This window comes from Rattus rattus, chromosome 7 (assembly GCF_011064425.1).
Source record: "Rattus rattus isolate New Zealand chromosome 7, Rrattus_CSIRO_v1, whole genome shotgun sequence".
NCBI classification, from domain to species: domain Eukaryota; kingdom Metazoa; phylum Chordata; class Mammalia; order Rodentia; family Muridae; genus Rattus; species Rattus rattus.
Window position 1 is genome coordinate 20,341,149 of NC_046160.1, and position 14,311 is coordinate 20,355,459.

Here is a 14,311-nt window from a genome sequence, read left to right on the forward strand (position 1 = left end):
GAATATCATAAAATATACTGTGCGAAATTCTCAGACAATAATTTTAAAATAGTATCTATCTATATCTATCTATCGCTCTCTCTCTATATATATCTTCTTCATGAATCCCCCCCACCCTGATATCTCTTTGGAAATAGCAGACCCCCATCTTCCAATCAAGTGTTTGCTAGCTGCTCTCAGTTGTTCCCACTGGACATGAGTGTCAGCCCTGCCAACAGATACCTGAAGTACCAAGGCCCAGAAGGGCGAGAGAGATCTATGGTGGCTAATACTGTCAGGTTGACAGTATCTAGAATTGTCTAAAAGACAAACCTCTGGACATCTGTGGGGGGTGTTGGATCTAGATTGGATTAGTTGAGGTGGGAAGATGAGCCTGGATGTGAGTGGCACCATTCTCTGGGCTGGGCTTCCAGGCTACATGGAAAGGAGAAAGTGCACGGTGCACCAGCAGCCATCTTCCTTCACTTCTGGACTGTGTATATAATGTGACCAGCTCCCTCAAACTTCTGTCACTGTGACGCATATTGGAGCCTTACAAACCCTTCCTTCTATAAGTTGATGTGGCTGCCATTTTGTCAAAGCAACAAGAAATAGAAGTAATGCAAAGGTCCTTGGGGGCAGATAAGTCTGCACAGAGTAGGACTTCAAATTATGAGAAGGTGCTGAGAGCATTGGGGGGAAAAATTACCCAGTGCTGGAGGCCAGAGAAGTCTCCAAAAGTAGGGGTTGGGGGGGGTGATTGATGAAGCTGGCTGGAACCTGTAGTTTTTATATAGGAATGCCTCTGCCATCGGTCTGGCAGGGATAGCACTCCTGTATCTAGAAATCACCCAGGTTAGCATGTCTACTGGACTTATCTTTGTTCCACTTGTGTTTGCAGCCATGTTTGGTAGGGTTAGTCTGGAGCTGCTGTGGATTCAAATGCTAAATTCTCTACCCCAAGATCTGGCTACCCCAAGATGAGCTAATTCTCATGTACAAACCTTGCTCCCCAAGTTAATTGGTCAATAAAAGGCTAAAGCCGTTGATTGCAATAGAAAGGCAGGACTTGAGGATCTAGTGAGAGGTCTCAGGAGAGACCAGAGAAAGAGAAGAAAGGAAATGAAGAGAGGAGAAGGCGGCCATGAGAGGAGATGGACATGAGCCTGTAGCCAGAAGAAACAGCAAGTAACAGGGACATGTGGCTGGGATGTAAGTCAAAAGAGCTCAAAACATGCCCGATCTGAGCTTACAACTTGTAAATGAATACCAAGATTGTGTGTCTTTTGCATGAGCTAGCTAGAATATATGATCCAGGAGACTTCATGGGTTGGCTTCTCTGACATTTCTAGGAGATGAAATCTCACACCAAATTTCCTGTCTCTCTGGCTCTTACGATCTTCTCTGTACCATTCCCTGAGCCTTGGGTGCAGCAGTGTTCTGTAGATGCATCCAATGGGACGGGGCTCCACAACTCTGCATTCTGATCAGCCGCCATTTTCTATAGTGGTCTCTTGTCTGTGGCAAAGAGAGGCTTCCTTGATGAAGGGTGAGGACTACACTTATCTCTGTGGGTGTAAGAATAAATATTGAGAGTGTAGTCAGGGACTCTATTGGTTTAGTAAAGAGATAGTTGTAGGTTCTTTTTCAATATGACTTCACTAGCCCCGGGGTGGTTGGCTAGGTTTCCAGTAGCAGGCTTGACTTCCCAGGTGTTGAGCAGGCCTTAATAGACAAGCTAGTGTGGAAGGGGGAAGGGCCTCGAGGTCGCAACTCTAGACTAAGAGCTAGGCAACTAAGAAATGCTAACTACTGGAAAAATGGAGAAATGTTCTTCCCAGGGAAGAGCACTCCAAGTTATCTAATACCAAATGGTCAGCCTTGAAAACATACATATAAGTAACATTATATAGACATATATATATATATAATGATATATATGATATATATACATATGTATGTGATAGATGGATAGATGATAGATAGATAGATAGATAGATAGATAGATGATAGATAGATAGATAGATAGATAGATAGATAGATAGATAGATAGATATGTGTGTCTATTCCACACACATTCCACACACATATCCGTGAATTTGGAAGAAAGCAAGAAGACTCATGGGAAGGACTGGAAGGATGAAAGAGAGGAAATGATGTAATTATAACCTCAAAAATTTTAATTAAAGAAAAGAAGTAAATCATCCAAGAGTTCAGAAAAGGGCCTTGTTATCCAATATCTTCTTTGGAGTGCATGTGTATCAGAAAACCTCTTTAAATGAAGCAGGAGAGACGCGAATCTAAGTGTGAGTTTTAATTAGGTTACAGCGTCTGCTCCGTACTTGGCCAGCGCGTTACCTGTGTGTGGCCCTTGGGCTGGAGCTCACAGGCCCACACATGGGAGTCGGAGTCTCATGATTACAGGGTGCCTTCGTGAGAGAAATGTGGAAAACAGGGTGGGGAGATGTAAGAACTGGAGTGTGGGAAGGAATGGGGGTGGGGTGGGGGGTGGAAGCTGTCCTCGGGGCATGACGTGGCTAACTCAATTGCAAACACACGGACACTCTGGCTGTCTGTATAAGACCTGAACAAAACAAAACAAGAAAACTAGAGGGAGAGGAACTGGGGAAGGGGCATGGAGAATTGGGTTGGGGAGGGGATGGTAAGACAAAAATGTTCCCAAGTACTGCACACATGTGCAAAGGTGCCAAAAATTAAATACAAATGATTTACAAAATAAACGACAGAACATGAAATGTATTTGATAATAGTGATTTTTCTAGGCTTCCATGTTTGTGTGCATGTTTGTATATGTGTGTGTGTGTGTATGTATGTGTATGTGTGTATGTGTGTATGTGGTGTGCATATGTGTGTTTGTATGTGTGTGTATATGTGGTGTGTATGGTGTGTATGTGTGTGTGTACATATATATATAATGTATATATGTGCATGGACTAACTGTATCTATAACTGTAATAAATTGGTCATTTTTTAAAATTCATACAGGGTGATTTACAAACACTCCAATGTCTAAGAAGCACGACCTAAGAAAACTCCCTAACCCAGCCCCTGTGTGATCACAATTGTCACAGGCTCTGAGTGGCCACCATGTGGTCATGGTCATCACAGGCTTTCAGTGGTCAGTGCCTTCTTTCTTGATCCAGTAGCTGGTCTGTAACTCTTCCAATATATTCAAAGTCTTCCTGTTTTTTCCTGACATTTTCTCTTTATATTGAAAAATGAAAAAGAAAAGAAAGGGGAAAAAAGGAAAGAAATAGCTGTCGGTACTGATTTGAGGCCCCGAGGGAGAGAGAAAGAGATCAAAAGTCAACATCTGTGATTCTGCAAATAGAAAATGAAATGTTTCCCAGACAGGCTGGGAAGTGGCTCTGGTTGGCTTGGCTAGTCCTCCCATGGTCCCATTGAACATGGCTGTGCTCAGTCCACAGCCTTTAAAGGAAACACCAGACTGGGCCAACAAGGTGAGCTGAGGGGGACCTTGCTCCACACTGGAGAATTTCCCGGCAAGGCAGGGTGAGCTGGCACCAGATGTAGGGTGCACTGCACAGTTCCTGCTCTGCCAGGCCTGAGCCAGGCAAGAGCCGTCATCGCCTTACTCTTCCTCTAGCTGAGGACCGGGCTTATCACGGTTCCAGGAAGTGCTGGAAGAGTGTTGAACCTTCTTGCTCAGCGTTCCCTGCAGGTTATTTCTCAGAGACAAATCATTCTGTACAGGTAGGAGTCAGGCAGCCAGCATGGCGTGGCAGATCCAGTCATGGCCAGCATGGTTAGGGAGACAGTGGATTCACTCCAGACACTAAGGTCTCCATGAAATCCTTGAGATGAAGACTTGGATGGGTTTCCTTCTCAGGCTTCTCAGAAGAGGTGACAAAAGCAAAAATGGTGTGTGACCCAGCTGGTTAGAGAGGTCCTCCTGGAGGTCGAGAATGACACTAACTCCTTTGCAAGTTCCCTGTCAGGGTCCTGCAAGGTGGGCAGCGGGGCTGGACTTATAGAAGGAGCTGAGACTCCAAGGGATGAGTAGCCAAGCCCAAACTCTAGGAATTCTTAAAGGGCAACGCTTGAAGGGACCCCAAGGTTGGTGTTCTACCGGATGAATCTGCTGCAGTTCCCAGAAATCGAAAAGCACTCAATTTCAGCCCCAACTTTCATTAATTAGCCCTGTAACCATAAGCAAAACCCTTTGTCTCCTGTGGCTTATCCATTTTGAAGAACAGAAAATATTAACAAGACTCCTGGTTTTATAAGGTGCCTGACATATAGCAAGTGCCCCAGAGGATCCTAACTTTGTCTTCTTTTGAGACCTTTATGAAAAGGTATACACTGTGGAGGTTTAGGTCTGTACCATTGATTGGCCGTGGGAGAGACTGGCCTCCCTCGGGTGAGGAATGAGATCTGGGGCTGAAAGGGGTCTCCAATAGAGCTCTTGAGTCTGTCGCTTACCTCAGAGGTTTGCTGTCCACCAAGCTCTTGAATTCCCTCACCACCATACATGACCTCAGCTCCTCATACCTTATCCACTTAGCCCAAGGACAGACGGCATCGAGACAGACTCACCTTGGCCCAGCTGTAGTTTACTCTCCCCTGCTTTGAATTCCAGCCAAGAGCCAAAATCAGATGCACTGGTCTTGGGAACATTGGTTCCTCAGTGTCTGGCAGGTCTCCCAGCTGGAGGGAAAGCGAGGACCCGTGAGAAGGTGCTGGAGGGAAAGCGAGTGCCCGTGAGAAGGTGCTGGGAAGCCAGGTGGAGAACAGCCGGCTGCTGGGCCATGCATGACGTCTTCTCACTAACTCTACAGTTAAAGAACACTGCTAAAGACCCAAGAGGGGTCTTTAAGGAATTCAGCAATGAGCCGTGAGCTGCAGACCGTGGATGGAATAGAATGCCCAGACTCACCTTCATGGCTTCAGAGTCTCACAGGCCACCCAGACACTGCTCCCCTCTGACGTCATCCAAGTCAAACAGAATCAATGTCCTTTTACGCCTGAATGTCAAGTGTATAAATAAACACTTCCTTTCTATAGCCGTTCTTCCTAGACGGTTGGATTATGGTTTTTATATTCCATAAAATGCTAAATATTCACTGTGCTTAACCCAGTAAGTCTGTACTCCTGATGTTCTATTCAGGGATAAGAGCAAAGATATATAGGTACTCAAGTCATTGTGGAAAAACTGGAACAGCATAAGGTTTACCAACAAAGGGCAGTTCAGTAATGACATGTATTCTTGATGGATAAGTATACCCATTAGAAGTCATGCTGTGATCATTGCTAATGACCAAGAGTATATGAGAACTATGTGAGGAGCATATGGAATATGTATATGTTTATATACTATTCCTATAACATACAATAGCAAATATTCTAAAAGAAAAAACTATAAACGTGAATGGTACCTCTGTGGATTATTTAATTGTGGTTTTCATTTATTTTTATTTAATCTATTTTTTTTTATTCACTGTGATTTCCTCTCAGAATAAAAAAAATGTATTTGTTAAAAGAGGAAAATCGATTTGTCTAAAATGGAACTCCTTAAACTCTACCCATCATGAGGGTCAGAAGCGATCCCATTGGTTGGCAGAAAGAGCATTAAGGCTGAAGTTACAGCTCAGTAGTACTTGCCCTAGCACATGGAAGGCCCTGAGACTTTTTTGATTTTGTTTTTATTGTTTTTTTTAATTTATGGAGTCCCTAGAAATAGGAGTCTAAGACAATAGGAATATGTAAAGATACAGATTTAAGCCAGGCATAGTATGTTTTTAATCTCAGCCCTTGGGAGGTAGAGGCAAGCAGACCTCTATGAATTTGAGGCCAGCCTGGTCTACATAGAAAGTACCAGGACAGTCAAAGCTACATAGTGAGACCTTGTCTCAAAAACAACAACAAAGTTAGAGCTCTAGCGGCTAGGGAAATGTGCCTGCTGGGAAAGCCTGAGGACCTGGGTTTGGATCCCTGGCACCCACATAAAAAAGTCAGGCTTGGAGGTATGCATTTATGACCCAGCATGGGACAGGGCAATAGCCGGAAAGGGGTATGCAGATCTCGGAAGCACATTGGCCAGGCAGCCTAGCCAAATCCATGAGGTTCAGTGAGAGACCCTGTCTCAAAGGAAGGTAGAGAGCAACTGAGAAAAGAAACTTGACATCTACCCCAGCATCGACCTCTGGCTTCTGCATGCACAGATGCATGCACATGTGCACACACGCACATACCGAAAAGTAGATAGAAATAAAGCTTTAGTGAGGTGTCGTGGTGCATGCAGCAATCCTAGTACTTAGAGTAAGACAGGAGGATTTCTAGTTTGTGGCCAGCCTGAGCTACACAGCAGGATGCCGATTCAAAAAGACCCAAAATATTTAGTGCTTACCATCTCCCTCAGCATCTAGTTTTGCTTCATAACGAATCACCCCCAAATCAAATAATTAAACCCAACAATTTTCTCAGTTCATAATTTTGGGCCTGGCTGAGCTGTGCTTGGCTGTTCGGGGGGGGGGGAATAAACAGACAGACAGACAAATGGATCGATGGACTGACAGACAAATGGACTGATGAACTGTCAGACAAACAGATGGACAGACATGTATGCCACAGCGTAGAGTAGAGGACAACTTTGGGAGCTGATTCTGTGGGTTCCAGGAACCACACTCATGTCATCAGACTTCTTCCCTGCTTGAGTGATCTCCCAGCCCTAAATTATGTATTATTGATCTTGAGGGAAACTACTATTTCTATTAAAGTAGCCATAGGGGCTTTTTATAAAATATGATTTGGGGGGAGCTTGAAAATTATCTGGGATAACATATTAATAGTTTTTGCTGTCAAGCCCACTTTTCTTTCCTTTTTGATCTCAGGGCCTGGTTAAGTTAGCATTAACATGTTTGTTACACGAGTATAAGAGATGATGTATTGGTAAAATATTGCTTGGCACCACCAAATACCATCTAAAACCCCATTACTATAAAATAATATTACTGTTACTTTTGGTATGACTTTTTCGGGCGACTGATTTTACTTTACATGTATGAGTATTTTGCCTGCATGTATGTCCGTGTACCACGTGCATACCTGGTGCCCATGGAGATCAGAAGAGGACAGAGGATCCCAAGGAACTGGAATCATAGATGGCCATTAGCCACCATATGGATTCTGGGTATTGAACCAGGGTCCTCTGTAAGATCAAATGCTCCTAACTTCAGAGCTGTCTCTCTGGCCCCCGAATTATTGGTTTCTTCACATAACTCTGTGGTGAGCAGAAATCCTGAACCATGTTGCAGAAGTGTGATGAGGGGGGCATTTCTGCTGCCTGTGAGAAAGGCACCCCAAGATTCCTGTTCCCTAGATGGGTTTGAAGAAGGCTCGGATGTCAATAAACTTAGTCGGTTCCATTTGCTTCTCGTAGGGACACAGGCCAGGTTCCTACTGGAAAGGGGGGCTTGTTCTCAAAGTGATTTATATCTCCATTAAGATAGCCTGATGGCATACATTTGTACCATGCGCTGCCAGCCCTTAGGGCAAAGGGAGCATGAATTTGACTGAAGGGGCCTTGAAGACCCCAGCTGCACACCCCCGAGCTTCTCCAGCACCTGCTGTTTTGCTCTCTACAGTTTCAGTTATCCATGGTCAACCATGGCTCAGACATGTCAAATGGAAAATTCCAGAAATAAATCACTCATACGTTTTAAGTCATACACCATCCAGACGTGCCTGAGGGGACCCTGTGTTATCTAGCTCTCTCATGCCACAAGTGTGCGTGTCCTTGTCTAATGTGTCCACTTTGTGTGCCACCTGCCCACAAGTGACTTGGAACCAGCCCAATTTCAGTGCTGATGTTCAAACAACCCATAGTTTCTAAATAATGACCCAAAGGGTCAAGGGTGGTGATTCGAGCTATCCAGATATGTCAAAGAGAAGCCACAGAGAGACTTGTAAAACTTGAAACAGCCACCATGTTTAAACCCTGACGCTTGCCATAGGCCCCAGCGTGCAGCTGCTGCGGCCGCTGCTGCTCTTCTGTTTTGCCTGAGTCCACAGCCCTGACTCTTACTTACTTCTCATCCTGGGCCAGGTTGTATTGGGGTGCTATGAGTACCAGCTAATCCTGCAGGTCACCAAAGGACAATGGGACAAAAACAGATTTCAATTGGTCTTTGGGATTCTAGTCTGTCGTCATGGAGTCTGGTTTGTTCTTGCTCTGTCCCCTTCACATTCATCTTTCCTTATTAACTCCTGGCCCCAAAGACTTAGGCATAAAGCATGGAAATTGCCACCCTAGGCAGAGTAGTTAACTCCCACACCTGTGTGAAACCTGATTTCCCTAAACGTCTGTCGTCTATATCATGCAGAGGGCTTCTTTCCTTCTTCGCCAAATCCCAGGGGCAAAGTGAGGGGTCCAGTGATGGGGGCTCCAAGAGAGAGGATTTCACTCCAAGACACTCTGCAAAACCCAGCCATCTTCCATGACCGCACCCCAAACTCCCACCCTCTCCTTGGACACTCAGAGGCACCTGTTCTGTAGGATAACTGGGCCAGTTTCTTTCAGATAAGGATAAAGAAGGGTTGTATATTTCTAGATTATAAACAGAACAACTGAGTGCAGTGTTTGGTCTGCGTTAGATCCTGGTTTGAATAAGCCATCTCTAAAAAGATAGTGTGAGATAACTGGGAGACTCATGTGAAATGACACAGTGCCCGAGAATGAGTTGGCCTTAGCCTCTTTGCCTGCTATCATGAAATTCCAGACTGAGTGACTGATAACAAATAAAACCTTACGATTCTGGTGGCTGGGAAGTCCAAGATCAAATAGCCAGAAGAGTCAGAACCACTTCCTGGTTCACAGACACTCCTTCTGGCTTTACCACCACAAGTACCTTTGGATTCAATGATTCCCCTGGTGACAGCAAAGAGCAGACTCACACCCACTGTCTATACCTGGTATCTACATCCGGTGTTCACATTTAGTGTCTATACCGAGTGTCTACACCTAGTGTCTCAGTTACTTTGCTGTTGTAAAAGGGAGAAAGTAATTTAAGGGAGAAGGGTCTATCTTGGCTTACTGTTCTAGGAGTTCATCCCATCATGGTGGGGAAGACACGGGGGCAGGTGGGGAGGCATGGAACAAAAGCAGGAAGCTGACTGGTCACATGGCATCCACGGTCAGGAAGCAGAACAAAATGAATGCTGGTGCTCCACTAGCTGTCTTCTTTTTAGGTAAACTGGGAACCAAGCCTAGGGAATGGTGTTGCCCACTTTTAGGGTGAATCGTCCCCCTTCAGTTAACCTGATTAAAGAGAGTCCTTCACAGGACTGGAAGGACTCAAAAATTCAGCCACACCTTTCCATCTCTCATTTGGAGAAACGGTAACTAAGGCCCAAAGGGGCAAAGAATGCAGGATCAAGAGACAGCATTGGTGACACATGGAAGAGATTCTGATGAGTGGAAGGGGATACAGGGAAGAGGATCTATGTTGGTTCCTGAAGATGACCAGAAGGAACAGAGGGTGGGGTACAATCATGGAGGCACAAGAAGAATGAAACAAAATTAAGGGACCTTGATGTCCCTGAAAGAGATGAAGAGTACGGTGTGGGGAGGGGAAGATTGTTATGCAATTGGGAGACCCAGGTAAAATATAAAGACAAAAGCCCCTGTTGGCTCAGGAAAGTTGTCCTTCTCAGGCTTGCCAGCCACTACCCCAACCCAGAGATGCCACGAGACCCCCAAAGGCTGACAACCTTAATACCAGACAGCCTCAGCATCTGTATGGGGATGGACATAAGGTCCTAGGCAATTCACCTATGCCACCTGACATATGTATCCTAACCCAAAGGGTAACTGGCAAATTCCCTAATCCCAAGATATCATGGGATGTGGCCTTCCTCATGCCCAAGAGTCTACTCTTAGCAATGAAAGGCTGCTCAGAGGATAGCTGGACACTGATGGAGAGGGGAGAGCCAGGCAGGGCCTGGAGCACCATGAGGCAGGGAATAGAGTGTCAGAGAAGTGGAAAGGAGTAATCAGGAACCAGATGTGGTTTCCTTGCACCATCAGACTGCCTTCAGAACAAACAAACTCCCTGGTAGAATTATCAAGAATTTCACCCAGTAAGTGGAGCAGGGTCCTCCTTAGGTTGAACTGTCACACATCCTCAATGCTTACTGTGCCCAGAGATCTTGACCAGTTGCTTTCCTGTGATGGATGGCTGGCTTCCAGAAGGAGAGCAATAAATCATGTAAGTATAAACAGGGGACAACAATGTTGAAGGCAGTGAAGACAGAGAGACATGAAACCATATAAGGTGGCCCTCAGAGAACCAATACTCTTCTCAAGAGCAAACTGATGTTCTACTGCTGTTTCTTGTGCATGCTCATGTATGTGCAGCTATGCATGCACATGTGTGCACATGCATGTGGAGACCAGAGGACAACTGTGGGTGTTATTCCGTTGGAAGCTATCTATGCACTTTACTGTTTTTTTGAGACAGGGTCTATGTCTGGCTGCCTGACCTGCAAACCTTAGGGATCCACCTGTCTCTACCTCCCCTGGGATTGCAGGTGCAGCCACCACACCTGGCATTTCCATGTGGGTGCTGGGAATCAGACGCAAGCCCTTATATTTGCGAGTCAAACACGTTACTTGACCGAGGGACCTCTGCACCCACCTCTTTAAACTCTATTTTGATTTTCTATGCCTGTACACTATCCTCTGACCTTCAAAACGACATCAGCCCTATAAAAACGAGTACGTGGCTGCCTGGAAATAAATATTTTTGGGAGCTGCAAAAATATTTTTATTTGGTGAACTTTCTTGTATTCCAGTCTAAATAAGAATATTCGCTCGAATATAAATCCGAGATGCTGTCTTGCTTTTAAATGTCAACTTAAAAAATAGAGGCACTGAAAAAACACTGCCTGTATTTATACGGTACTATTTCCATGTCGCTGTTTACAAATGCCTTGCTATCCATCAAATACATAATGACATGTGTCTACCATGCCAGGTTCAAACAGAACCATGTTTGCCCTGGTGCCACAAAACAAAACAGAACAATATCATAGCCTGAAATTTCTCTGTGTTTCAGTTGTGATGTTTTCTAAGAAGCCTGGAGTCAGGACCATTCAGTATGCAGCCTTTCAAGCGTGTCCTTCTCCTTTTATGCACATTTAAGTTTCCCCTGTGTCTTCTCAGGCACTAGCAGTTTGTGTCTTTGGTGCTGAATAATATTCCATTGTGCTCATGTACCGGAGTTTATCCATGCATCTACTCAACCTACTTGTTTGCTTCCCAGTTTTTACAATTACCAAAAGTGTTGCTATAATACCTGTGTGTGAATCGGTACAGGCTTGTTACAAGTTCAAGATTACTAGTGTTTAAGAAGATATAAAGCCATGGTTGGTAGTGGAGGTTACAACACTGTCTTGATGTGTGAAATGAATGAGAGATAGTCTCGTGACTTATGGTATCCTGTATGTGTGAGTGAGTGTGTATGCATGAGTGAGTGTGTATGTGTGAGTGAGTGTGTGTGTGAGTGTGTGTGTATGTGTGAGTGTGAGTATGTGTGTGTATGTGTGTATGTATGTGAGTGTGTGAGTGTGTGTGAGTGTGTGTGTGTGTATGTGTGTGTGAGTGTGTGTGAGTGTGTGTGTGTGTGTGTGTGTGTGTGAGTGTGTGTGTGTGTGTGTGTGTGTGTATGTGTTGGTATACTTGCTCACATGGGCATATGTGGAAGCTAGGATGTTTTCCTCGATCCCCCCACCTTAGTTTCTTTTGATAGGGTTTCTCACTGAATGTGGAGCTCATCTGTTCACCAGGGTTGACTGGCCAGCAAGCTGAAGTTCCAGGGATTTGCCTGTCTCTGCCTGTCCCAGGGCTGGGGTGACAGGGCACACCACCATGCCCATCTCTTTAAGTGAGTGCTGCCGTTTGTCCAGTAAGCTATCTCCCCCACCCAGGATTATGGTCCAGTTTCTTAAACCCTGAGACCATTCATCTTACTGTTACTGATGGAAAGACACTCTAGCACTCTCCTCTCTGACAGAAAGAATCCCAGTCCCTTTCCCTCCCTGCCATGTCCATCTTAGGAACCCTGCAGGTCACCCCAGGACCACACCACTGCTCTCTGGCACTGTATCCTTGTGAGAAGCACAGGATCAGGAATCCAGGAACAGTTCATCTTGGTGTCCTTGGAACCTCACAAAACATTGCAACTGTTCAAAAAGGAGTGTGACAGGCATGCACAGGGAGGGGTGCTTTGTCTTTACCATGGCAGACACTAAAACCAACTTTCTCCTCCTCCTCCTCCTCCTCCTCCTTCTCCTCCTCCTCCTCTCCTCTTCTTCTTCTTCTTCTTCTTCTTCTTCTTCTTCTTCTTCTTCTTCTTCTTCTTCTTCTTCTTCTTCTTCTTCTTCTTCTTCTTCTTCTTCTTCTTCTTCAAGATTTATTTATTTGTTTGGACACAGCAGAAGAGGGCATCGGATCCCATTACAGATGGTTGTGAGCCACCATGTGGTTGTTGGGATTTGAACTCAGGACCTCTGGAAGAGCAGTCAGTGCTCTTAACCACTGGGCCATCTCTCCAGCCCTAAAACCAACTTTCAACCTGTGTCTCAGCTAAGTCAGTTTGTCCCTTGTCAACTGTTCTCTTTCAGACTTAAAAATGCCTGCTGAGACGGTTGCAAAGAATTTAATTTAATACTCTCCAGTTGTATTTGTCCTCTGTCTGAGTGATAGCTATTTAATCTCATCCAGTATCCATTCACTTCGCCTCTCTGTGTTCTTCTCCAGTGTTATTGCTCTCTCCTTTGCTAGACAGACCCCTTAGCAGTGGTGACTATGTGTGTGGGACAGTGTGGGCTGAGGAAATGCTTGCTAAATGCATGGTCTGAGAGGGTGGTAGGAAATCGGGAGTCAGGGAGTAGAATGTTTGGTTCTGTTGATTCACTCTGAGTACTGCAGGTTCTTGCCTTGTTTCCCAAAGGAAGTCCAAGAGCTTCAGTGAACAGAGACGAGAGACACGGTGCCCTGTTTAGACCTCCCCCATCCACCTTCACACCCACGAGTGGATGCATTCACACCGGCTCTACTTTTACTGTTGAGCTTTTAAAAAAATTGGTTCTACTTCTCTACAGCATAACACATCACAACTTCAAGTGCCCCACTGAAAACTTGGCATTAACAACCTGGTAGGTTTCTTCCTGTGTCTTTCTCAGTTGACATAGATTTACATACAAAGACATGTGACTATATCTATGTACTACCATACTCAGCAATGGGGCTGCTATAGCTTCTGGCAAGAGGGTATGTGTATGTGTATGTGTACATGTGTATGTGTACATGTGTATGTGTATATGTATATGTAATGTATATGTAATGCATATGTAATGCACATGTAATGTACATGATATATATGATGTATGCTATATACATGGTGTACATGATATATATGATGTATGCTATATACATGGTGTACATGATATATATGATGTATGCTATATACATGGTGCACATGTATATATGTGCATGTGTATATGCATGTATTCATGTATCCTTTAAAAGCACAAGTGTTTTGCTTCTTCCAATCAATATATGGTGGAAATTCATCCAAGTCCATTGGAGTATCTCTAATTTGGACATTTTAATATTTTATAGAGCCACTGCACTGTAATTTATCCAGCCATTCCCTGGCAGAGGGGCAATGCTTGATTGATTGGTCACTTGCTCTTGAGAAGGAGAGCTGCTGAGAAGTCTCTAATCTCCCTGCCAAAGTACACTGTCCCCATTTTACCACTGTCCCTCTCGCCTCCCAGGTGCTCACCTGGGCCTCCCAGTACTCAGAGTTCTGAGTTCTTCCATTGAGTCTAAATCCGCACAGCTTTCAATATTTCATCTTAATGGGATCTAAGGCTTTTGAAAATAGAATCTCGGCTTTCTGGTCTGTTTCCGGAGGAGATGACTTTCTAACTTAATGGCATCAACCCTACTAATCCTGTCTGAAATCTAATCAACATATCAGACAAGGGAAGAGAATTGTGTTTTAAGTGAAATGAAAGAGCTTTTTACACTGAGATGTTCCTCCTCTTGATCACAAGCTCTGAAACGAGCCCTGATTATCTGCAAGGAATGGTTTCCCAGGAGCTCCTTCCTTGAAGGGGTGGCAGGACCCCTTCAATTGGAAGCCACTTTGTCTAGGGTCCTTCCCAGAGACAAAGCTCTTCAGCAGCATCAAGACAATGACAACTTTCAAGTTTCTTCTTGTCTTTTTCTTTACATAATATTTTTATTGATTATTTGGAAAGTTCATATTATGCACCCTGATTC